This window comes from Pezoporus flaviventris, unplaced genomic scaffold (assembly GCF_033815535.1).
Source record: "Pezoporus flaviventris isolate CSIRO_AGI_PZ_B2104156 unplaced genomic scaffold, CSIRO_AGI_Pfla_v1 ptg000002l, whole genome shotgun sequence".
Classification (NCBI taxonomy): Eukaryota; Metazoa; Chordata; class Aves; order Psittaciformes; family Psittacidae; genus Pezoporus; species Pezoporus flaviventris.
In genome coordinates, this window is record NW_026892550.1 from 21,034,356 (window position 1) to 21,057,127 (window position 22,772).

At 41.3% G+C, this 22,772-nt stretch overlaps 1 protein-coding gene across 1 annotated transcript in view; it reads left to right on the forward strand.

Moving 5' to 3' along the window:
• Window positions 1–12,923, forward strand: part of CUNH4orf19 (chromosome unknown C4orf19 homolog) — a 266,923-nt gene extending 254,000 nt beyond the window's left edge. The window contains exon 4 of the transcript XR_009746492.1: window positions 12,914–12,923. The gene's annotated coding sequence lies outside the window, so the exon portion shown is untranslated. The remainder of the gene's footprint in view (window positions 1–12,913) is intronic.
• The last annotated feature ends 9,849 nt before the right edge of the window (window positions 12,924–22,772 follow it).

Consider the following 22,772-nt stretch of genomic DNA (forward strand, 5'->3'; position numbering starts at 1 on the left):
TTGAAAATGTATAGATCAATTTATAGACTGGTTATCAGGAAAATTTTCATTTTACTTTGTAACCAAAGGGATCGCAGTACTTGCCTGGTGACTTCTTTTCCAAATGGCTGCATATTTCTCAGGAGATAATCTTATTTAGAAGTGAGATGGATAGCCCGCAGCATCCATAGCCCTTCCACAATTAAGTGTTACTGCTTGAAAGTTCATTTCTAGCCTGTGTTTGCCCCACTACAACTCGCAGCCTTTGAACTTTATGTTACTTTTGCCATATTGAACTCACTTTCATTTTTGAAATGCAGAGTACTCTCCTTGGGACAGCTAGAAGGTCACAGTGGACTGATGGCAGCTCAATACACAGGGCTGCCAGAGGCCTCTGCTCTTTCTCAGCTCTGCCATCAGCCACTGGCTGGTTCAGTCAACTCCCCCGTGACTAAATTAAGGATAAAAATCTCTGTGAAATGCAACCAAGGAGAGTGTTTAAATAAAACACCACTACCCCTGCCAATTATTTTCATCTAAGTAGATTGATACATTGGGTAAGTTCCTCTAAACATGTACTTCCTAGATACGCACATAAATACAGCTGCTTCCTGTGATCCTGGATGTACAGGAGCTTGCACTGGCACGTTTTATCACAGCTCACCAAGGGTCCCAGGGAGCAACGGGTTGGTATCCCATGCTCTTCCTTGCTCGTCTGCCTGCTGGTCTCCCCGAGACCGCAGAGCTGCAGGTTTCACACAGCCAGACATGCCCCAGCCTCTGGGAACCCGAGTGCCAGTAAGGAGCCACTCTACAGCAGAAACTGATGTAGAGTCATTGGAGAAATGGCCTTGTCATTGACTGGCAATCTGGCTGGCTGAAGTTGAATTAGAAAGATATGCCAGCAATATCTCGCCCAGGCTGTTATTTTTCCATCTTGCTCAATTAAAATAGTATTATAACAATAATATCTGATTCTGGCAGTACTCAGACTGCAGGGGAGTAGTGCACAGCAAAGCTTAGACAGAGTTGATTTTAAATTTAAAATAACTTTTTTTTAGATAATGACATTTCAGTAGCGGGCTTTGGGATATTTGAGGGGTTCATTTTTTTAATAAAGAAAATAAAGCCCATTAATTCTAGATTTGATTACCAGACAGCACTTGTGCTGGTTTTAGCTGGAATAGTTGACTTTCTTCACAGCAGCTGGTATGGGCTATGTTTGTGATTTCTGCTGCAAACAGTGCTGATAACACAGGGATGTTTTTGCTACTGCTGAGCAGTGCTTACACAGCTTCAAGGCCTTTTCTGCTCCTCACACACACCCCACCAGCAAGTAGGCTGGGGATGCACAAGGAGTTGGGAGAACACAGCTGGAATGTGTTCTGACCCCAATTGACCAAAGATATTCCAGACCATATGGCATCATGCTCGTCAATAAAACGAGGAGGGAGATTGGTGGAGGTCACTGGTCAGGGACTGGCTGGGCATCGGTCTGTTGGTGGTAAGCAGTTGTCTCGTTTGCATCAGTTGTCTTTCTTGGGTTTTATTTTTATCTCTCTTTGCTATCCCCACCTTTTCCTTACAATTTATTGTTGCATTATTATAATCATCATCATAAGGAATGCTTGCTGCAATGAGATGTATAGCCTTACTACCTGTGAGCAGAAAACTTTAGGGCTTTTGCAACCATGTAGCTGTGTAATGTGGCCCTGGCAGTGCTAGAGCATAATTTCTATAGTAATTGGTTCTATAATAATAGTCATTCGAGAATTAGGCTGCTAAATTTTTCATTATACTAACAGATTTTGGATTTACTTATCCATGAGGATATCCATGAGGAAATCAATTTACTTATCAATTAGGAAGGTGTGCTTCCTACTTATTAATTGCTTATGGCCTTCAAAGGCACTGCTGGAGATTCCTTTAGTGCATAATGTCAGCAAAAAGTTTATGAATTATTTAAAAACTTCAAAATCTTAAAAAAAAAAAAAGGTTAAATACACCTATTAAATCTTGTGTTTGCTTTTTCTGATGGGAGTGAGTTCCACCACGAGTGAGAAATCCAGAAAGTGATTTTTTTTGTTGTTCTTTGCTTTCAGTCTTTACTTGTCTGGTAAATACTTCTATTCCTGAATAGGAATTGATTAAACACAACAAAAGCAAGGCATTGCAAACCCTCTCTACACATTTACCACAAGCGAATTCAAACCTCCGTAAAATCACTAACCACCCTTCTTTGCTGTTGAAGTGTAGGTGGGGGTCTATGCCTGTGTTATCAAGAGGCCCCTATGAGCCGGATCAGATTGTCAGACTGAGGTGGGAAAGAGAAGCACTGAGAGATGACCCAAAGAACAGGACACAGCAGCAGCGTGTGACAGCAGTGCAGGGGATTTGTAATCCAGGCCTCCTAATTTCACACCTAGTGCTCTTTCTACTGGTTGATACGATGTCCCTCCCAAACCAGCTACATCTCTCAGACTTGTGTAGAACACCCTTCTTAGTCCCCCCTCTCTTCATTCCCCTGAACCCCAGCACCTGAGACTTCCCCTCCTCATGGCTTTCTCTGTTGTCAGAGCTGAATGTGCTTTGGCAACATAGCACCAGAGAGATTATTTCTTCCGTTATGGAACCACTTGACAGCACAAAATAAGTTCCAAATGAATACAGAGCCCTTCTGCAGGGATTATACAAAATCCCTACTTGTAGCTACCTCTCAGTAGTTGTTGCATGTATCTCAGCATCTATCAGCTCAGGATGCCACCAGAAGGACGCTCTTCTGGCAGCATTGCCTTCATTTTACTTTGTGTTTTTCTCTAATACTTCTATGTACCCCGAACTGTGAACATCACATTCACAGTGACAGCACTGACAGGACTCCTGCATTGAGAAGTCTGGATTATCAGGAAGATGTGACAACTGCACTTGTGACATCTGACCACAGGTAGGAATAAATGCATAATTATGATATTGCTTTTGCTTTATGATAGACAGTGCATGTGAGCTTTGGCTGGCTTCAAGAAGGTTTGCTATCACATTAATGTAATGAGATTAAGCAATGGTAAAAGGCCATTAAGAAGGGAAGAGCGAAGCTCCAAAACTTTGCTTAATAAATTAACAAAAGGCCTAAACATCTTTAATTCAGCCCCTTTGGCATACCTCCTGTGATAATACTTTCACTACCTGACCATACGCTACTTTCTCAAGAGGCTTTATTCTTCATTCAAATCACAGCTGATTCTCTTCAACACTGGTATTTCATGATATTACTGGAGGAGAGGAATGTGAAAGGTAGGATGTATGGGAGTATTTCACCTAACGTACAGGCAAGGGGTATTTATTTTAGGTGTAAAAACAGAGGTGAGGCCTTGAAATCCAAACATCTTCAGAAACAGAAAGAATGGAGGTTCTTCTTTTATAATACTTATTAATATATAAAATCAGATTAATGACAAATGAGGTTTAGGCCTATAAGGTTCAAGAGAGGTGAATTTTTAAACTGGCAGGCAAGCATTCATTTTGCTAGATTCAAATTCAGGTCACTAGCTATTGCTGGAATGCAGCTTTCATTCTCCCTCCTGACTATAAACAAATAAATTAACCCAAATCTTATTCTGGCCGTCATGGATGTCTTTTGGCCTGATGTTGCTTTAGAAAACAAATAGACCTACAAAAAAAGAAACCTTTTGTGCTGAAGTTGCAAGAAAATGTAAGAAGCTAAGAGAAGCATCCAAGTGCAGACAGATACCTCAGGTTGTCTTACCTACAGTGCTGAGATCCCTGCATAACCAGTCCAGTTTTCATATAATTGCGTATTACCATAGAATCATAGAACAGTTTGGGTTGGAAAGGCCCCTAAGATCATTTAGTTCCAACCCCCCCTGCCATGGGCATTGGTGCCTCACACTAGACCAGGTCACCCAAGGCTCTGTCCAACCTGGCCTTGAACATTGCCAGGGATGGAGTTATTATGAAGTTCTTTGTGTAATGATAGAGAAATCATATGCAGCAATCACTTGTTATAGCTATTTGCTTCCTGTAATTTTGTTCTGGGGGAGGCTGACCCCATTAGAAGCAAAACAAGGCAACTTACTACATTTGATTTATAGCACTTTGCTTTGCAGATATTGGAGGCAGCCACCTGTAGCTTCATTACCCAGCAGTGGATGAAATAAAAACCCAGTTTTCAAAACAGCCTTTTCAAATAGTTTTTTTTCCTGCTGAAATCTAAGAAGATGCAAAGGCACAGACACAGCCGTAAAAGGACTACAGAGCTGCAGTGATTACATGTCCCTGGAGAGGGCAAGAAAACAGGAAAGGGAGCCAGCCAAGAGGCATAGTTAAGGGAAGGTTCACAAACTTCCCTATTACTTTTGGGATTGTTTCCAAGCTCTAAAGCTAAGAAAGAAAAACCTGGACTTGGCAAAATAAATCATCTGCACTGTACAATACGTGATGTTTCAGGATGAGTTGTGACATTTAGTAATACCGTATGTCGTGAATGGCACCGAGGGAATAATCCACAGAAATGCAGCTGCTTGGAAATTGCTTCCAAGACCATTTCTAAATGAACAATTAAATCAAAATTTTGCCCATTTCATAAGCACTGTAACACAAAAATATTGTTTTCTGTTCACAAAAGAGCTATTGCAAAAGGGAAATCTTCTCAAAAGTATTCTTACTGGAAATTACTTGGCTGAGATCATTTTGATATTTTTCATAATTTTTTTTGAGATGGTTGTGACTAGAAGAAATCAATCCTATGATACTGTTCTTTATCAGTAATTAAACTTAGAGTGGTTTTTTTTGTCACAAATATGCAAGAAAAGCAAGTTCAGTTTATTACTTCCTCCAAATGGTCATATACAGATGGTACTTACAATTAATTTCTTACAGATAACCTGATTGTACCCAGTTTAAACTTGATCTGCAAGGAAAGGCATGTGCATTAATCAAGGGAGTTCAGGTATATTTACATTGTTTCTGCTCAGTGCTAGTCATGTGTGTGGGACATTATCCATAAACAGTAACGGAAAAATGGCTTTTATCACGCATTCTTCACTGTTTGTAATTTTTTAAAGAGACCTAGTGGAAAAAAAGACTTTTTCTCTATTGGAAGTTTCCTTTGCCAAAGTGTTTAAAAACGTCATTCCTGAATCATCTCAAAAGGTTTATAATGTCCAGCAGAAGTAAAATTAATTGCTGTAAATCTGTAGCTCTGTCATGTATCTTTTTATTGGTGACACTTGCCAGGACAAAATACTGTCTGTGATACCTGAGCCATGTATTAGCCTTTTAAGTAACTGTAGTTGATGTCATACCATGAAAGGTGATGTAACTAAAAAGCATTTGTGGACTATGGTTGAAGGAGAAATGGACTTCTGCAATGCTACTTTTTCTCACTAGAATGAAAGAGGAAGCAGAAATTTGCTTCCAATGAAGATTTTATGTCTTTATGATAAGCTTGAGGTACAGCACACTTCAGCCAAGTTTGAGGAACTGTTGCTGTGTGATCAGAGCAATGTCTATGGTGAACTGAGGAACTACCTGCTGGTTTCTGGTCCTTTTGATGCCATAATTTACTTTCTATCATAGGTTACATGCTTGCTGCTACTGTGCTACTGTTTTACCATAAATTATGCAATCTGATTAACATGCCAGAAGCACAATTGCAATAAACCCTGATAATTCTTGCATTCAAACCTGCAGGCTCATTGTGGATAATGACCATATACATTCCAGCGTTAGCTGAGACCTAAATTTTCATGTATTTTCATCCTACCTCTCACTAATGCTATCCCTGTTAGAGACCAAATAGTGTGTTCTGCATGTGTACACTTCCTGGGAACTGAAAACAGGCAAGAGTAAAAATGGCCCAGAGCCCAGGGAATCTCGTGAGTCTTTGTGTTTGTGTAAAAGAGATTCCTGGTCTATCTATAGGAGCTCTTAGATACTACCTAAATAAAATACAGTGCAGCAAATGGAAACTGCAGTGCATGAAACCAGAATAAGATTCATTTGAAAACTATCACTTGATTTTCCATGACATGCTTTCCCATTCTAATGCAGATTACATCTTTAGTAACGACATGTATGCATAGAACTATAATATCAGCATTTGACCACAGAGACACCTACCTGGCCAAGGAGAAAAAAAGGTAATCCCACCATCAGCTGTATTCTCACGAGGTCACCATTACACTCAGTTGCAATGAGTTAAACTTGGATTCTCCTCTCCCCAGACCACTGTCTTTCTAGTGTGCACCAGTGGCCAGTGCTGGTACATCTGTGCTGGTACATGGGTACTAGCACACACCTCCAAAAGCAGTAAAGGTATCCTTCTCTGGTGTATCCAACCAATCACCCCATGTCTGCGGATGAAAAGCATCTCAGAGACAGTATAGATATGATACGACCAGACTTTCAAGAAACTACATTCACCTGCATTGCTGTTGGTGCAGTTAAATGGAGAAATTAAAGCTTAATATGATAGTACAGTGGTGATAGACCATGGTCCACATGCTGTCCTGTCTCAGTGGAGTAATGAACTGCTCCATGATTGGAGATGTGTCTGTGCATGTGTGTGTATGGCAGAATAACATTTTCTGCACAAAAGCAGGATTTCTCCCAACCTTACATAAAGCAGCTTCCCTGTGCTGACTATAAAATTTGCCAGTGTTGCTGGAGAAATTAAAATCTCCTCTCTAGGCTGTGTCCTGCAATGTCTCTGGCTAAGATGAATCCTTCCATGGTGTGTCCAGAGAAGCAGCACGCCGGGGAGCTCTGAGGAGGCGAGCTTCATGCCATCCACTTTGTGAAACCATATTTAGATCCCACTTGTGATGGGCTCACCCTGCAGCTTTTGCCTCATAACCAAAGGCTTTAAAAAGGCTTTACACTTCCATTTTGAAATAAACCATTTAAATTCCAGTTCTTCCTGTGCTTTTCTGGCAAGATCTGAACTCTTGCAAACACAGGGGAGGACTCCAGGACAGCAGAGCATTTCCTCTTAGCACACTGTGTGCCAGGCACTATGTCAGAAGGCTGTTTTGGCAATATCTCTAGAGTTGATGAAGAAAGACTTATGCCTCCCTCTTTGCACCTGCTCAGGGGAGATCCAGCCACCAACATCATCCTGATATGGAATTCCTAGGAAAAACAGGAAGAAATATTCTTTGTTAGAGATTAATTTGGTTTATGGTGGCTCTCTACCATTGGGGTGAGGGGAGAGGCACACAAGAGCCTTTGTACTCTGCCCTTGCACTCATAAATAGAAATAACAGCCCCTGCAAGAGCCATGCCCAAGTCTTCTCCGCAGATACCCTGAGGTGTCTCCACATGTTCTAGGCATAACCTTCACTCTCTGGAATTTTTCTGCCTCTCCCATTTTGGGGCCTCTTTTGACAGTGCTGGCTACAGCCTCCTTCCCAGGCAGCCCTTATCTCCGGCATGGGTGCCTTGGCAAGGCACTGCTCCCATCCTGGCCCTGCCAGCAGCAAGAACTTGCCCAGGGGTAGTGATTCCTGACTTGTGAGGGTGCCAGGAGGGTGGGAAAAGCCACTCTCAGCACCCTTAGGGGTGAAGCACCCTGTTTCTGCCCTTCACCCTCACCCAGACCTGCTTACAGAGAGGACCTCTCCTTCAGAGCTGCTGAAGTGTCCCCTTTCTAAAGGGACAGCAGGCTGACCCCTGAAGATGGTGGTGGTGCCTCCTCCACAAACAGCCCTTTCTAGGCTACTTTTGAGGGATTTCTTTGCTACGTGGGGAGATGCTGATGTATGGACGTAGGTCAGGGCTGCACATCCTTATGTATTCACAAACCTCTTTACTCCTTCTTAAACCATCTAGAGGAGGTTAGAAGCTTATAACTGAGGTTTAAAAGGAACAGGAGAAATCCATATAAAAATACACACAGAAGTATTTTACCAGGACATAGAACTGTTGGAGCAAATCCAAAGGAGGGCTACAAGGACGATCAGGGGCTGGAGCAGGCTGAGAAAGTTGAGGCTGTCCAGCCTGGAGAAGAGAAGGCTGCGTGGAGACCTCATAGCAGCCTTCCAGTATCTGAAGGGGGGCTATGGGGATGCTGGGGAGGGACTCTTCATTAGGGGCTGTAGTGACAGGACAAGGGTTAAACAGGTTAAAACTTAAACAGGGGAAGTTTAGATTGGATATTAGGAAGAAATTCTTTACTGTGAGTGTGATGAAGCACTGGAATGGATTGCCCAGGGAAGTTGTGAATGCTCCATCCCTGGCAGTGTTCAAGGTCAGGCTGGACAGAGCCTTGGGTGACATGGTCTAGTGTGAGGTGTCCCTGCCCATGGCAGGAGGGTTGGAACTAGATGATCTTAAGGTCCTTTCCAACCCAAACCATTCCAACCCGTGCTGTTCTGTGATACTATGATCAGAACTTTATACAGAAAGTTGCTTAAAAGAATATCCTAAGATTTGTGAAAAGAATGAATATTTTCCCCCTCAGAGTAGGTGGATATATACCTGGAAGTCTATGTTAAAAATATTCTACATACATTAAATCATAGTGGTTTCAGCTTTAATGTAGAGTTTATGTTATAGTAGAATAAACACCTCTCTTGCAATGATTTTCCTTCAGGGCACATTTTATTCTCCTAGTAGCTAATCAGAAAGGCTTTTTAATACTTTGGTGTTAGGCTGTGGCTCCCCCATCAGAGGATTGTTAGGCAGAAGACAACAAAGGTGTTTCCTTTCCCTCCTAACTACATTTTTTTTTCACAGGCAAGCGATAACGTGACTGTCTACATGATTTGAGTGTCAGAACAAGGTGTTTGCAAGGTCCATAGTGGCCATGGCTTAGTGGGATGGGTTGTTTTGGTGGCCTCATTTATGGAACTGTGCCATAGACTTGCAATGGGCATGTCAGAGGAGTCTGCCAGGCCACGTCATCTCACCTTACAGCTAACTTAGAAATGCTGTGTCCAGTCTTGCCTTATGCAAGCCCACAGTACACCCATCACTGCAACTTGCTGCAGTACTCAGTGAGAGTAAGAGTATTAATTTAGCTCTCAGAAGTGAGGAATATTTGTGCTCTCATGCCAGTGATATTCAGGCACATCTCCAGTAAAATAATATTCTTCTTTAAAAGGATATTCTCTAATATCAGGGCTTGAGATTTGCAAAGTGATAGCAGCATAGCCCAAATGAACAATTAAACTTTGGCAGACTACTTTTCAGTTCCCATTTAGAATAACAAGAATTATGTCAGAGTTTTATTTGATTAACATTCACTATCTGTGCTGATCAAAGGGCTATGTGTAAAAAATTAGCATTTTAGGAGAAGGCCTTTGATAGCCAGCAGTAAAATTCTCACATTCAGCTTGGAATCATTCCCATCTGAATTCTTTATTGGCTTATAATTTATGAAGTCTCATTAGTGAAATCAAACAGATACTAAGCACACCTAAAACTTCATCTTAACACAAAGTAGGCTCCACGTAGTTAAGTAATAGCTATTATTTCACTTCTTCACTCTTCCCCTCCTGCAGTTAGAATGATTGGTAGTTCAAGAGGGAAAGAGTCAAAGACTTCTCACAAGATGCTGCTTTAATCTCACCTCATGTTTTGTATGTGCCTTCTGAAAAACCAGGTTCTGACTCTCTTCATCAGGAGCTGACCCATTAATGGCTTGATTAAGTGGATCATGTACAGGAAGAAAAAACAGTAAATAGAATTGATCTCTTTAGCTGGAATTTTGCCTGCTAAAGCACTTAAACTGTGTTTTCCCTGTACTATCGATAGAATTCAAAGAGCACGGCTCATACAGCAGATGCTTTTTCAACATGTACAGTGCCACTGGGCACAGTACATGAGGGAATCTGACTATTTATTGACAATCAGTATACTGCAGAAATCAGGGAACACAAAGGGTAAGGAAAGATTACTGTAGCGGGACTTAGCTTGAGCTTGGGCTGTTTTTCAACACTGAGACTATGCAGTATAGAACATCCTTTTACAAATATGACCTTTAGAATATATTGCATTAGCCTAGTAATGCCACAAGGAATGTTTTATTTGGGTTTATGCAGTTTTAACAAAGGCTGGTAAGGAAGCATCCATCATTTATTACTTCTGATGGAAAATTGTATTTCAACAAATCAAACTTTTAATAGAAAAATGTCTAGAAAAAACTATCAGTATTTCACGGAAAAAAAAATGTTATAAAAGAAGTGCAAAGTTCATTGCTTTCAGGTGGGGAGTAAATGTTTTCCATTTGGAATTACAGAGCAGCTTGCATCTGGGAACGACGACGCGTTTGCCTGTGGTTCCCAGGCTTCTGTGATTCTGGCTCTCTAGGTGTAAGCACACCTATTGCACCTGCAGGGATGGTGCTGAAGAAGCCGCCTCAGCTTGCCATGGCAGGGAGCCTGCTTCCCATCACCCATGGAAATGCAGCAAGAACTGAGCACTGAGCTCATAGGATGCCATGCCACAAGCAGGTGACTGACTATTGTTTGCCCTGTTTGTCCCCGCAGCTGCAGTGAAGCTCTGTGATACATGTGTGTGCTGCCTGGTGCATAGGTGGCCCATGGAAACGCATGGCTGCTCCTTCACCAGGGACCATGAAACCGCAGCTGCAGTCGGGGGGAATGGTGGCCCCTTCAACAGTGCCTCAAGATGTCACTGGAAGAGAGGAGTCTCCCAACCCCAGGAGTAAGGTACTGGCCATCCTTATGCATTTGCTTCCACCATTTCAAACCAGGAGAGGCCAACACTTCATGGTAGCAAATGATTTCTTGTCCTCTGCAGTGCTCAAAGTGACTGGTTTACTGGTTTACATAGAAGCTGAGAGCTACAGATGGTGATAACAACAGAGCTTGCACTTACGCTGAGCAGCATTAGGTGATTACCTTGATGCGTCTACCAGGGTGTTGTTTCCTATCTAGTCAGTAATTATCCAGCCAATATGATCAGAGTTCTGGCATGAGAAGCTAATAGTACTGTTTCCTTTTACTGGCTTTTGGAGCAGGCTGATGAAAAGCAGAGTGACTGCGAATGCTTCATTGTTTTAAACTGCGTAAACCTGGCTGCATGGCGTGGAGGTTTTGTCACAAAGTTATATCAGAAATGTATTCTGTACGTTCACCCCACAGCTGAAAGGCTGCAGCAGTATCTGCTGGAGACTCAAGTGTCCCACAGCAGTAGTCATAAGGGAAGAAATGTGCCCACAGCCTCAGTCACGCACAAGAGGCAGATGGAAAAAATTTGAAACTTGATATTGAAGTCAAGATTCCAAAATTTTGTGGCAATTTAAGAAAAACATGTTTTCAGAAGTCAGATTTTCAAAGCACCTCACATAAAGCGTGAAAGCTGACAATCACTCCACGGTTTGCAAGAATCATATCAGACAACCTGGCCATTTTGCATTGGCAGAAGCGGCTGTATTTCTCTTCCAATCTTAATAAATTCTAATGCGGGAAGCGATATTTATAATACATTTTAAGCCATATTGAAGTAAATCTAATGTTTGACAGATTGTGTGTGAGCAGAAAGGAAGCAAAATCGTCCTACCATCACCTGATACAGTACTGGTTTGCAAGACAGTAGCTGAAACTGAAGTTGCGACCATGGTGGTTTTGGATTTAGATCAACAGCAAAGGTGCTCTGCAAGCATTCTGCAGGTTCTCTGCAACACGTTGGATCCTGAAGTTTTAACAGAAATTAATGCAACATAGCTGCATGCCAGCTGTCTACAATAGTACATGGAATGTAGAAAGAGTGCAAGAGGTGACGAGGATAACAGACCTGAATGTGGCTCTGTGGAATTGCACCTGTCACAGGCACATTGCCTGTGAGCGATACCGTACATGAGGTGACAGGGGTTTGTCTCATGCACTGGAAATTACACAAGATACCTGCCCTGTGCAAGCCCATGGGAACACTACAAATAGTGGGAACTTACTGCAGCATTATGGACAAGTTTGAAGCTTCTTGGCACCAGCTGCACAGTCACTGCTGCTAAGGAACAACTGCCTTAGCACTTAATCCGACAATATATTGTTCGGGATCGGTGTAATAGTCATATGTGATACTGGATGTCGTCTGACGGTCCCTTGTACTCCAAAAATGGCTTGTAGCATTAACAGAAGTATTGAGTATTATAGTTTATGATAAACATTCCTGAATTTTTCTTGAAGTATTCCAAGAGGCTTTGAAAGCATTAACATTTTAGGGTGATTGACTTGGAATTCCAAAGTAAAAGAGAAAATTGTAGCTGAGGAAAGGGTGCTTCATGAAAAGTTTAAGGACTAAGACTTCCCATTATATCAAAGTTGTAGCTCAAGACGTGCACTGGCAGTGAGAAAGCTGTGAATTGCTCCACTGCTAAGGAAGTATTAGCTCCTGCAAAGTGTGTACCGCTAGTCCTCAGAAACCTGGGTCAAAGATTTAAAGTATAATTATAACAATAATAGCCACAACATTCCCACACAGAAATCCCAAAATTAGTTAGGCAGATGAAAAGGGCAGACTGTACCTTTTTAACTCAAGCCTTCACAGCCTGTTGTTCAAAACCATCCTTATCTCAGCAGCTGAATGTGCTGTGGGTGATGCTATCACACCAAATAGCTACCCACCATTATTTACAAGCTTACTGTTTCAACTTTATATATGTAGAAACATAGAATGGTATATACAAAATCAGGCTACTGAGGATGCAGTGCATATAGCACAATCCACACATCATAAGGCAAGAGGACTGTAATTCGCTGGTCTCCAGTACAAAATAGCAAATTTACCTAATTTTGTATTGTAAGAGACCATTTAGCCCACGTGTTTGTTAGCCTAACACATGAAACCCTTTTTTCCTTGGCTGAGGGCCTGCACCCTGACCAGAACTATCTGTGCTGCTGTGGGTGGCCAGCCCTAGCCCTAGTAAGCAGCTGTATCCCTCCGGTGGCAGTTGTTAGCGCAGGTCTGTAGATCAGTGTGTGCAGCGACTGACAAGGAACTAAGAGTAAGCCATCATCTGCTGGTTAAGCCCACCACTGTCAATAGTTATATGAGGAGGATATGTACTAACTGGGTATGCATCAACTGAAGTGCAGGATCTCTCCCAGCCTTTGTGGAAAAGCCTTCTGATGAAAAAGAATAGCCTTTTATGTCACCAGCTCACCAAATAGCCATCTCATTCGAACCATCAGCACTGCTCTCCTAAATTCCTGCATTATTTTCCATGCTTAAAGAGCACGTGTTGAGTGGCAGCAGCTGAGACATACTAAAAGCCATCCAAGAAGCATGAAAAGTGACATCAGACTGTGTGAGCCTGCAATAATCCAATAATCGTTTTGAACACATTCTTTTATTTAGGCAGACTTTGGTTATTAGATTTGACACATATTGCACATATTGCAACAGTGATCATTATTGTGTAGCTGGCTAATCCTCAGTTTGAGGAAGGATTGATTTTTGCACTCTTTTTAAAAAGGCTGTCAATATAAGCGCTAAAGCTCTAAGTGTATGATATGCTTTGTTTTAACAGCATTATCAGAGAATTTATACAAATGATACGTAGATTTACATAGAGAGGAAAATATATACTGTGAACACAAAACCACATCACGGCCAATGATCAAATTAGAAATGAGTTTGGTTCTCTGTGTACCATGTACTTGGAGTTAGATGACGGGTCTATTTTAGTAGGCAGTTAAGCATTTCTGTAAAGGCTGATGTAGAATCATAGAACCATTTAGGTTAGGAAGAACACCCTTAAGATCATCAAGTCCAACCTTTAATATAACACTGCCTAGTTCACCACTAAATCATGTCCCTAAGCACCACATCTATGTAATGAAGTCAGGAATAACGATGGGAGAAATATTAATTTAGGTCTATTTTGATGCATTTTTTGCCTAAGTGTAAAATTTAAAAAAAAAAAAAAAGTTAAAATCAGAAGTAAGGATGTATTTTTAATGTAAGTATTCACAGAACAGCCTACTTTTGCCTAACTACATAGTACCCAAGACATTCAAGACCAGGCTGGATGTGATTGTTAGCAGCCTGATCTGAGTGAAGATGTCCCTGTCCATGGCAGGGGGGTTGGACTAGATGACCTTTGTAGGTCTCTTCCAACCCAAACTATTCTATGATTTTCCTTACAATGTTTCTCACTAACTTGAAAAAACAATGCTCACTAGATCTTGCAGAATTAATCGGGTTTTTTTTACAGGTATCCAGACTATTAGAAAGTAGGTTAGAATAAAGTCACTGAAACGTAGTTATTAACACTGGAGTTTGACGAGCATCCCTTAACTAGGTCTTTGAGTATATTTTTCTTTTTAGGTTCTCAGAATGCAGGTTCACTATTTCTTTCTAATGTCTGTGTTTTAATCACTGTTCAGGTCACTGAAAGACTTTCAATTTCCATTCCTAGGGCACAGTGATGCTTCAGCCCAGACCACATGGTAGGATCCCATTCCTTTTCTAATATTCCCTTTTCACCTATGAATGAATGTTGAAAGTCTAGAGGCAACTTTCCCATCTAAACAGGGATCTGTGAGAGATTTTGAGGAACACATTTTGAGGAACACATTCAATATCAGTTTCTGCATCTAAGATCACACTTTGCTGGTTTAAATATGCACTTAGATATTTAGTTTTGAAGTGCAAACATTCCTTCTTGCTAATGGGATGCACAGAAGTCACTGGTAAATTCGAATGATGATAATTTAAAAGTGAACACACACCCTTATATTTGTGACAAGCTTCTATGGCTGCAGGCTTCATACAAAACTAAAATAAGTCTTAGTAAGTTACTATCTAGGTAGTGAGCCTGAAAAACATTTTTACTGCTTCTTTGGTGTAACCATTTTATAATCAGATTTGTTTTGCTCTTGCACACCATATATTAAAATAGCCACCTTCTCAGCTTTTGAAAGAATGTGATGATGAATGCAGTCCAACTCCTAGGATATGTTAAGACTTTTCCTCAGTAAATCAGACCTAGATGAGAACCATGGCAAACCCTGAGACTTGATGTATTGTCGAGATGATGAGATTTCAGGACAGGACACTTAAATGAGAGTTCTTTGTCCTGAAAGTGATGTTGAATTTCCATGCTAAAATGCAATTCTCATGAAAATAACAGTAGACAAAAAACCCCTGTGTGGTTGATCAGCACAAAGTTTATACCACACTTAGGTCATATTTTAAAACTTAGTGAAGGACTTATGTGCAGATCTGTGGTTCTGCTTTGCAATATAATGATTTCCCACTGGGAATGGGAATTTGCACACAATATCCTATTATCATGCATCTCTCCAAGCTTTATTAGCTTGAGTGCAATACTACATGAACATATCTGGGCTGCCTTCAGACATGAATTGACTCATGCATAGCCAGTACAAAAATCATTGCTTTTCACAGCTCTGTAGGTTGTTCCCATGCATATTTTTCTGTATTGGTCCTTGTACGTTTTTATTACAGTCTATGTCCACTAATACTATATTTAGCCCTTTACTTCAGGAGAATCTCATCAACGTATTATATATTAATCAGAATTATTCATCAGTAACTTGTCCTGCATCAGTACATGGCAGCACTTGCACACGGAAAAATGAAAATTAATTTATTAACTCCGTATGGAAGATCATTATGAGGGTAGTCAAAACTGAGCAGAGTAGCAGAAATGAAAAGCTGGTTTAGCATTTCTTCCTTTATTTAAGTGAAATTGGTCACTGTTTTATACTGACTGGGAGTGGTGAGAGAATGTGAAATTTGGTTGATGACAAAAAGTGGAAATCTATTCATCCAAATACTGCTCAGGTAAGGGCTAGCATAAGTTTCTCATGAATTGACTGTCTTCAGAGGTGTCAAACTAACAATCTCACCCCTTTAGCCCCAGGCTTCTCTGACAGTTAAGATGCCAACAACATCAAATATGGTGTTACAAGTACTTGCTCACTGGAAGCCTCACTGATCTTTTGTGTCCCCTGCAAAGGGGGTTCCTGAACTGGACCCCAGAGATACGGTCACAGTGCAAAAGATGCCAGTCCGTCATCATCCGCTCCAATGGGAGCTGTTGTGCAGAGGTGGCAATGCCCCACTGGTGCCTCTGGCAGGAGGGAAGCAGTTTCTTACCAACATTTTTGTCACTGAACACCTAGAATCACTGATTCTCGTTGCAAGGTGTTGTCTATAAGATTAGTTTGTTGTTTGTTGTTTTATTGCAATCTATTAGTGCAATGCAGAGCACCCTACAGGCACAAATTACAGTCCTCACTGTAGTCATGAAACATTGCAATCAAAATTTCAAAAGATATTGGGCAGCCATCCAGTGTTAGATCCACCCTTCCTTAGGAAGATTCTCTCTCCACCAGCATGCCCTACCCCAATTCACTGTGAGCTAAGCTCTCCCCACCCTGAATAACAGCACTAATTAAGAAGGTTTTGGGCTAATTACATTTCATACTGCTGCTTAGGTTGACCTAATTTGTGCTTGGCAGGCACTGTAAGGAAAGTTAGTCAGTGAAGAATAAGACACTGTTGCAGTAAACAACTCAATGAAGGCAATATGTGGGCAATCTTAAACAGACATTTGTATCTCTTCAAAGGTGAAAACAAGAAATGGTGTTTCTTTGTTGTTAATTTTATAAGCACTTTCTAGGGCAAAATTAAATAGTATATTTATTGTAACACAAATATTGCCTGAGATGTGTGCAGAAAACTGGTGAATCATTTCCTGTTTGCTGCATTATCACTCCACAGCTTTCCCCCAGCAAGGAGAATGATGTTTCCCAAAACAAGCTACAAAGCACATCTGGGTGCTGTGTTTCATTTACTCTCCCAGATTCCTCTTGGCTGTGGAGGTCTGAAAGCAGTGGTGTATGTGGCATGCTGGGTGCTGGTGCAGACGCAGGGACCAGGGAGGGGAGTGGAAGGAGGCAGGAATCGATGCTCCACCCAGCCTTGCCCTTTCCTGCAAACCGGCACAATGGGAGATGGCACTGACTCGATGATGCAAATGCCTTGATGAAACTCACTTTCTCTTTGATGCTGCAGATAATAAACTGTTAGGGGGAAGAGGGAGCCTTAAGCTCCTTTCCTGGCTTACCTGGCACGTGGATTCCCATTGCAGTCCGGTGCAGGGACCTTCAGCAGTCCTGGCGAACACACAGAGTGCTACTAAAGTCCAGACAGGAATGACACAATTGCATTAGAAGGGCCTAAGTCTGAACAAGAGTCATGACACGTGTGGCTGCACTATGTCACATGAATGAATGAAGGTATTGTGCTTGGAGTAGCTCACTGCTCCCTTTGCTGAAGCACTGCTTGAAGGTCAGTGGCAAACACATAACCACAGAAATGTTGGACAAAGAGGGCTGTGAAGGTCATCAACTCGAAACTCTCTCTGGAAGCAGGACAGATGCCAGCGCTGGTTGAACAGGTCAGCTGTTACTTTGGTCAAGTCTGGAAACATCCACATCCTTCTTGGGCAACCTTTTCCACTGCTGCACTACCCTCCTATGATAATGTCTTTTGTTATGTCCAACCTGAACCTCCAGTTTGTGGCTATAGCTGCTTGTTATATCATCTACCACCTCTGAGAGCAGTCTGGTTTTCTCATCTGCTTTTGACATGTCAAAACACACACTGAAGCCAACTCTATCCAGCACTCTCCAGCACATGTAGGCAGGTATTTCATCACAGACTGAATTCAAGTTTGTCAAGAAAGATTTGCTCTTGGTTTACCTTTCTGTCCATACATGATTGGAAATGATTTCCAAGAGAACATGCTCCATGATCTTTCCAGGGACTGAGATGAGCCCCACTTGTTTACAGTTCCTCCTCCCAAGCCTTACTTCTTGCCTTGCCTAAAGATGGATATAACATTAGCCTTTTCCTAATAAGAACCAGAGATCCTGCTGCCCCAGCACCACCACGGTTTCCAGCTCAGCAGCTGTTTAGTAAACTTTTTTTTAATTTATTTATTTATTTATGTGCTTGTTTATTTATTTTTAATAGAATCACAGAATAGTTAGGGTTGGAAAGGTTCTTAAGATCATCTGGTTTCAACTTTCTGCTGTGGGCAGAGATGTCTCACACTAGACCATGTCACCCAAGGTGCTGTCCAACCTGGCCTTGAACACTGCCAGGGATGGAGCATCCACAGCTTCTCTGGGCAACCCATTCCAGTGCTTTACCATTGAAATGCAGTACAGGCTGCCACTTCTTGTAAATCTCAGAGATTTATACTCACAAGGGATGCAAAAGCAAGTTTCTAGTCATAAAGAGACATCATATCAGTAGCTTTACACAGTGAACTGAACTTTCTTCTAAACGGGAGTGACTAAAAAGCTGTAAAGTAATAGAGCTGTGTTGCCTTTTTACAGCCAGGAGACTAACACTCCTTAATCAATTCTCAAGAAGTGAACTTCAGTCAGTAAGGGGAAACCTTCAATAAAATCTTCTAAAAATCAATACTTCTGTTGGCTTAAAGTTTTATGAACATGTGAAACAAAGACCTGAAGTCAGCAGCAGATCTATAGTTAAAAATGTAGAATCGTAGAATCATGGAATGGTTTGTGTTGGAAGGGACCCTAAGGATTAAGAATCATCTACTTCGAACCCCTCTGCCATTGGCAAGGGACACCTTCCGCTAGACCAGGTTGGACAAAGCCCCATTCAACCTGGCCTTGAACACTTTTAGCGATGGGGTATCCACAGCTTCTCTGGGCAACATGTGCCAGTGCCTCATCACCCTGTGAAGAATTTCTTCCTAATATCTAATCTACAAAGAATACTAGCAAAAGCGTCCACAATCAAGCACATATAGATTAACTGAAATGCCTGGTGGGCAAAGGTGTAGCTACTGGTAAGGCTCCTCCGTTCTGTGTCATCCACAAAGAATTCTTGCAGTTAGGATATTTAGGATAAAAAATTCAGTGCCTCATTATACTATCTGAAATTATCAACCAGTGGTTACCTGTAGCACATTGACTGATCTTTATTTCAAGCCAGATGGAGAATTATTAGTGCTCTGCAGAAGAGACAGCTTTTTACTTTTAACAGAGAAGAGGTGCTAGAGACAGTGGGGAGACTGACAGGGTCCAAGCACCTCATCCTTCTCACAAATTTAGTGACTGTTGTCTGACTGTTCTGTAGCCTGTCCTCTTCTTGCAGCAAAGAGAAGGCTATGTGATACTGTTTTTTATTCAGTCCCTCTCTGCTTTCTGTCTGAGTTAATGGTAAGACCTGGGGGAGCATCTTTCCAAAGAGCAGATGTTCTGTGATCTTCTCTGAGTAAAAGTCAGTGAAGACTGACTGTGAATCAACACGTGATTCAAGATACCAGTTTTCCCTTGTAGAACATACCATCTGTGTCCTTTATTTCCTTCACTTAGACAGGGCTGCCCAATTGGAACATGAGTAGAGAGCCACTGAAAGGGGGATAGCTGTGCAGACAGAAGATTCACACAGAGTGATGACAAACAGTGATTATCTTCTTTTCACTGAATAAAGCTTGAGATTTTCAGCCCTTAAGATATATTTCAAAACTTGGATATTTTTTCCTGTTATTTCACTATAGAAGCCCTGCACTATTTCTTTTTTTTTTGGGGGGGGGGGGGGGGGGGGGGGGCAGGGAGGGTTTAGTGCTTTTTGCCACCAACTTACCATAATGTAATTTACAATTCCTTTTTGGGTACTAGCAACAGAGTTGTACGATAGGAGCATTTTCTAAATTCCAGTGAATTAACTTAATGGTTATTATGCTTTAGTCAAGTTAAATTCTCCCTCCCAAAATATAGAGTTTACTTAATATAATTTAATTAATGTTTTGAGCATGCAGAATGCATATATACATTATATAGTTGAGTGTAAAAAACCCAGGATACACTCCTTATATGACTTCACATTGCCATTCATATATCACTTAATAATAAGGATGCTAAATAGCAGCTGGCATAAGGGAATTTACATCACATGAGGAGTTTTTATATAACAAGTGTTTCCTTAGTTTCTTAAGTCCCAAATGTTCTAATTGCTTAGTCAATGATTTAAAGGTTAGTCAAACGGTCACTTCTTTCCCATATTCCTTCTATCCCTTCTGATATCTGAAATCCATTTCTGAAATGACAGCATTAAATAATGCAATTGCAGAAGCTGAAAAGGACAATCAATCATATTTACCTAGGTTGTTTTAGCAAATAGACTTCCCTCTGACAAATGACCATTAAATCAGTTAATGGAATTAAATAAATTGTATGTGGAAAGTCTGCTCTATGCTTTGTATATCACCTCAGCTTTTGCCTATTGAATCATTTTGGTAACACGCATGCTTAGGTGCTGTGGGAGTGTAATGCTATGCCAGTCACCAAAAATTAGCTGCCAGTTTCCCACTGTTCATTCTTCAGAGCCAGTTTAATCCAATTTCATAGTGTTCTCCTCCCTGAGCTCCCAGTGAGCTGTCCTGCTCTATGCATGCTCTTTTTCCAAGTCACGATTATCATGAGATGATGACAGAAGAAAAGCTGCATTTAAAACATAATATGAGGAGAGCAAACTATTTCTGCTGTAGAAGTTGCACATGCAGTCTGTGTTGCATGGTTATATGCAAATTAGTTATGTGGAATTGAAGCATCCTCCTGGTTTGTCCCTGTTCAGCACCTCTACATGTATACAACCAACAGTTTGTGCTCTGACTTGATAGTTACAGCTCACTAGAGTATAAACAGTAATTGTACAAGAAAAAATGAGAAACCAGAGAGACTGAGCAGTGAACGGGAATTTCCAACAATCAGTACTGGGTGTGTTAGAAGGAAAGAGCATGAGCAAGACAGAGCCTCTCAAAGTCAGAACATACTAGCCCAGTTTTTCAAAGAGGCATAGCTCATTGGCTGCATCCATGCATCAACCCTATTCTTCCCTGTAATTCTGTCAACTGTAATAAAAGGAGAAATTAAACATTTTGCTATCCCCAGCCACTGTGTTAAGATAGTTTTTGCTAAGTTTTTACTCTGATGGCTTCTTGCAGGGTTCACAATTTTACTTTTTCTTTTCCTTAAAGGAATAATACCGTATTGTTATCCTGCTCCTGAACACCTTCCAAGATGATGTCAGCTGAGTGCACAGCATTCCCCATACCACAAGTCTTCCTTCGTTGCATTATGTAGGGTTCATTGTCAAGACACAGGCAATTAATTTATCTGATACTTGTCAGCATGCAGTCATACTGGAATTTTTTACCTCCAAAACTGCCTGATCAGCACCAGCCTCTGCTGACTTTGCCCTCTTTTCAGCCTGTCTGGAAGGAACAAATGGGGTGGAAAGGAGACAAGAAGCTCAGTTTCAAGCCTTTGTTCTCAGGGTTGGCCTGGGAAGTTCTCTGGAAAGATATCTTGCACTTGCTGGACCTCTGAACCCTCAAAGAGCAACTCTGAGAGTCCAGCGCTAAGGCAAGCAGGTGGCTGGAGAAAAGGTACTTGAGAGCCTTTGTATTTCCTTCGCAGCCGTGAAAGGAGTAAAGCCCCCAGAGAAACCCACCAACCCACCAGGGTACAGCCACCAGCTTGCAGGACATGCTCCATGTCCATTTTAGGCAGCCACTCTGACAGTGTCGTGACAGGTCCATCACCTATGTCACCAGTCAGCCCCAGGCAACAGCAAAATGACCGAAGTGCAGAAATTACACCCCCAAAATGTGAATTGTGCTACACATTCTAGGTCATCCCTACATCCGTGCGAGCAAATGGGAAAAACTTGGTGCTTTACTTTTTATTCTTGCAGTATTTTTATATCACCTAAAACAAAGTCAGCTGATTTGTGTTAATTCCATCTTAGATAAAATAAACTTACAGGTAATGTCCTGCCTTTGATATAACAGCATGTGAATTAGCTAAGCATTCAGTGATGATCTGCCACATCCGTAATGGTGAAGTTAGTGGATCTATTTTCAGTGTGGTATATTACTCAATTTAAGGGCAGAAGGGCAGGGATGGAGGCTATGCAAAATCTGACTGATTTACCTATAAATCACCTTATGGTCAGGAAGATATTTATTTACTGATAGTTGGCCACAATCAGTAAGAGAAGCAACAAAAACAAGTGATAACAAGACTGCTGTAGTCTCAGGAAAGGTTAAGGTTTGATGTTGATACTTTGCCACACAGGAAAGAGTAAATTTGTTTTCAACAGCTTTTACTCCAGGTGATTAGATGGGGTGAGACAAGTTTGTTACTAGTAAACCATTTATCTCCCTTTTCAAAACCAGTACACAACTTCTATGAAACATAACTGATCAGACACACCCTATAGGAGATAACACACTTCCTACCCTGTAAGCCAGCAAAATCTACATTTTCATCTCAAATAGTGTGAACCACACTGGATGCTCAGAGCCAGTATCTCACCACATGTAAACCAAAGTAGCTCTTCTCAAGGCAGTGGAGTAGTGCCAGCTGTGCCGTTTCAGATTAGACCTTCAAACCTGTGTCAATCTGCCTATAAGAGCAATCTGAAGTTATTTGCAGTTATTGCAGAAGTAGGCCTTCAAAATGCATAGAAAACAAGTTGTGCAAAAACTTTGCTCTTGGCAGGAGTCATGAATCTAGGGGTCTTTTACTCAGTCCTCTTGCTTAACATAGGCCAGAAAGTCAGTCATTAGCACTTCCTCAATCAGGTGCAAGGCATTGTATTTGAACCTGGATTTGCTTACCTAGATTTTGGATATTTACTCTAATATCTACTATTACTATTTTATGTATTATGATGTCTTACAAGCAGCTGCACATAGAACTATGAAACACAGACTATGCTGTCTGTAA